This window comes from Eumetopias jubatus, unplaced genomic scaffold (assembly GCF_037043125.1).
Source record: "Eumetopias jubatus isolate StellerSeaLion01/CBP00866 unplaced genomic scaffold, mEumJub1_p1.0 scaffold_13, whole genome shotgun sequence".
Classification (NCBI taxonomy): domain Eukaryota; kingdom Metazoa; phylum Chordata; class Mammalia; order Carnivora; family Otariidae; genus Eumetopias; species Eumetopias jubatus.
The window spans coordinates 107,073,532-107,077,326 of NW_028274819.1; the positions used below are offsets into that span (position 1 = coordinate 107,073,532).

Below are 3,795 nucleotides of genomic sequence, written 5' to 3' on the forward strand. Positions count from 1 at the left end.
CATCCTAGGCATTGCCTGGGGTCTAATGTTCTGAGCACAGCTCTGGAGCAAATCCGTGGATGTGAAATCTGAGTTCTTACTTATTACATACGGGTCACCACAACCACGTTCCTTAACCTTCCCATGACTTGATTCCTTCACCTGGTAAATAAATATAAATAATAGCAGGATTTTTATGAAGATGAAATAAGATAACTCATGAAAAATGCTTAGAGATGAGCCTAACCTATACTAAGTACCTAAAGGTAAGCTAATACATTAAGTCAAAATAAGTTATCTTTTGTTTTCTGATTTCTTCTGTTTTTACAGCAGAACTAAGGGAAAAGCTAAAAGGAAATCCTATAGAAATATAAACGGAGACACAGAAAAGTACATGTAAAAACATCAAAATTGTGCTTGCTTCCTCAGCACATATACTAAAATTGGAGCGATAGAGAGGAAGGTTAGCATGGCCCTGCACAAGGATGGCACGCAAATTTGTGAAGGTTCCATATTTAAAACAAAAAAACAAACAAGACACATGAAAATTACCCACAACAGTTTTGCCAGTCAAAAACTGAAAAGAGCACATATGATTAATGTTTTGATATATTTCCTTCCAGGCTTTCTCTATGCATAGGCACACACACCCTTTTTGAGACATACATATTTCATCGGGTTGCTCCTCTTTGATAACCTGCTCCTTTTTACCTTTTTCTCAGTTGATAAATGTCTTGCAAAAAAATATGATTTATTTAAATGTCTCAGAATATTTCTTAAAGTTAATGGCTCATTCCTTTATTATAAAACTAAATTTTATAAAGCTAAATTTATAAAGCTAAGTTTTAAAAATTGTTCTAACCATAATTCCATGAACTATTCTAACAACCATTATGACTTATTTGAAAAGAACAACAGCAAACACTTAAAAACACACTGCTTCTGTCCTCTCCTAAGTATCTAGATCTCTGCCATTGCAATTATTTTTAAACCCTGTGGTCAAAAGGTAACAAAAGCTAAAATGCCTTTGTAGGTAGGTCTCATTCTCTCTTTCGCCGCCTTCCGAGACTGAAGGTGCAGGCTTCTCCGCTCTTCTGACAGCCATTATGCAAGCTAAGTGAAGCTCTGAGTCCAGAGCTGAGCGGAACGAGGTCTGTAAAGAAAAATGTCAACTATCTCTGTGGAGTCTTTGTTATCAGCAGAGCTGTGCCAAATCCGCGTAGAATGACTATCGCATAAACCTTGGTTAACTCCGAATATTCCTTGTCAGAGCTGCCAGATATCACAGACCTTCAGTTTTAACCTTGCTAATGATTTAGAGAACACACACTGGGTACACTTCCTCTCCAAAATGTCTTTGGAGGTTCTGGGAAAAGACACGGCCATTTTATTTGCAAAACCCACTGGGTTTCATTTCATTCCATTTTAATAAATACCGTCGAGAACCTCCTCTCGCCAGGCGCTCACTGGGTGCTGGAAGGAGGAAGGAGAAAATACAAAGATGAAAAAGACAGGTCTTTCTGCCCTTGAAGAGTTGAAAATCTACTAGAAAGCAGTAAGAGGTGTGAACAAATAGCTCTAATTCTAGGCAGAACGAGATAAGGCTAAACAAGGGAGCATATATCGAGCCTCATGATTGCAAAGGAAGAATGGAAAACATTTAAGCAAGAAGAAGTCACATTTGAGGTAAGCCTTAAAAAAGGATGTGTTAGGCTTTTAATAAGGGGGAAAGAAAAAGACAGCAAAACCATCAATGAGTTTCTGCTAGGCATTTTAACTTCTGAATCAGAGATTATACTAAGGGCTTCTGGAAACACTGGTTTATTAAGTCCAAATAAAACCAACACTTTGACTAGGAATTATTATCACTTTCTTATTAATGAGGAATCCAAGTAATCTATTTAAGATTCTACCTATAAAGAGTAGAATAGGGACTGGACCTCAGACTGATTGCAAGTCTGCCTCGGAACCTTCTAGACCAAGAAGACAATACCAGAATGAGCATGGAAGTATAAGAATGCAGGGTGGCTTCAGAAAATCATTTACATTGTATCTTAAAAAAAAAAACAAAAATAAAAACAATGACAAAACCAAAAACCTTAGGTAGATATAATATCTCTTACCCTCAAAGAAGAAGAAAGGATGTATATATGTTGGCTTGGTAACAAATAAACCCTACAATTTCAGGGGCATAACATAAAAAGGTTTAATTCTTGCTTACGAAAATCCACAGCAGGTGCAGCGGCTCTCCAGGGCAGACCCCTCCAAGTCGGTGACGTGTGGATCGGCATGGCTGCTAGCATCACACGGCTACACTATCCAGAGCATCACCACCATCCACACCGTGCAGGTAGCCACAGAAGGGAACAGAAAATGCAGAGAACCCACACTTCTTTTGCCCTTCCATACTGTGGCCTTGACTGACACACATCACATCTGCTTAGAGGCCCCTGAGCAGAACTAGTCACGTGGCCCACCCTAAAATAACGTCGTCTTCCTATGCGCCCAGGAAGAAGAAAAGGAAAAGGGATTTGGTGAAAACAAAGCATGGTTTCTGGTGCACAAGGCAACGGTAATTTAGGATGTATGTGCATTTATGAATTTAATATATAAATTATATAAATATATAACACGATCTATATTATACATTACATATTATAACATATTTTATAGATACTATATATTATATATTATAATAATATGTAACATATAGTAATATTATGTCATATGTAATAATTCATATAAACTGAACCACACATCATCCCCAGCTTACAAGAGAACAGGCAGGCCTTTGTAACCCCCCAGCCAGTGCATGACTGGCAGCTGCTGAGTTGGGAGCATATGCCCCCAAGCCAGGCAGCTCCCATCACCTGAGAGCAACTCTCTGGAGGAAGGGTGGTGGTGATAGTTTTATATGTGAACTTGGTTATGCTGTGGTCTCTCGAGTTACCCAACAAAACACTGGGTGCTGCTGTAAAGGTATTGGTAGATGTGATGAAAGTCTATAATCAGTTTACTCTAAGGAAGGAAGATCATCCTAGATAATCTGGGTGGGCCTGATGCAACCAGTTAGGAGGCTTTCAGAGCAGAATGGAGGCTTCCTGAAGAGGAAGGAATTCTGCCTGTGGACGGCAGTTTCGGGCAAATTCAGCCTGAGAAGTCAAGCCCGCCCTTCCTGACAGCCTGCCCTATGGATTTCTTCAGATTTGCCTAGTCGGCACTCACAATCTGTAAGCCAGTCCTTGCAGTCAGTCAATCAATCTCTGTCTCTCTTTTGCCCACTGGTTCTGCTCTTCCGTTGGAACCCCGAGGGATACAGCAGCCCAGGGTGAAAGCGGCTGGTGATCAGTGCACTGTGAGGTGAGGGGAACTGAAAGACACCATCTACTAAAACCACCCAGCTAACGGGACAAGGGGCAGAATTTGCTGAGTCATGGGCCACCTTGGCAGGAGGAATGATTGCCAGGAGGAAGGAGTGAATTTTTCTTCTTGAAAAAACACTTTGTGCTCACTTTTGAGTCATACGTTCAAAAGGGAGTATATGCCCAAAAGGAGAGATGGAGAGACTTTTAAACAAATTTGTCTGTCTGAAGACAAGTAGCACAAAGACACCTACCATTTAAACCTTACCCAAAGCATTGTTTGGTTATCAGCAACTTACCTTATATTACACACTGGCCAAAAAAAAAAAAAAAATCCAGTAGCTTCCCAGTAGCCTTACAACCGTAGATGCCTTGTGGCTCCCAGTCTATCTCCTTTGCTTTTCTATACCTATTAATCTATTTGAACAGACACCACCACAAATAATGCAAGACG

General features: G+C 40.1%; 1 non-coding gene across 1 annotated transcript; it reads left to right on the top strand.

Annotated features, from left to right (window-relative positions):
- The first annotated feature begins 392 nt into the window (after positions 1-392).
- LOC114211461 (U6 spliceosomal RNA) lies at positions 393-498 on the top strand. The gene has a single exon (XR_003609771.1). It is a non-coding gene; the product is annotated as a U6 spliceosomal RNA (small nuclear RNA).
- Positions 499-3,795: the final 3,297 nt, after the last annotated feature.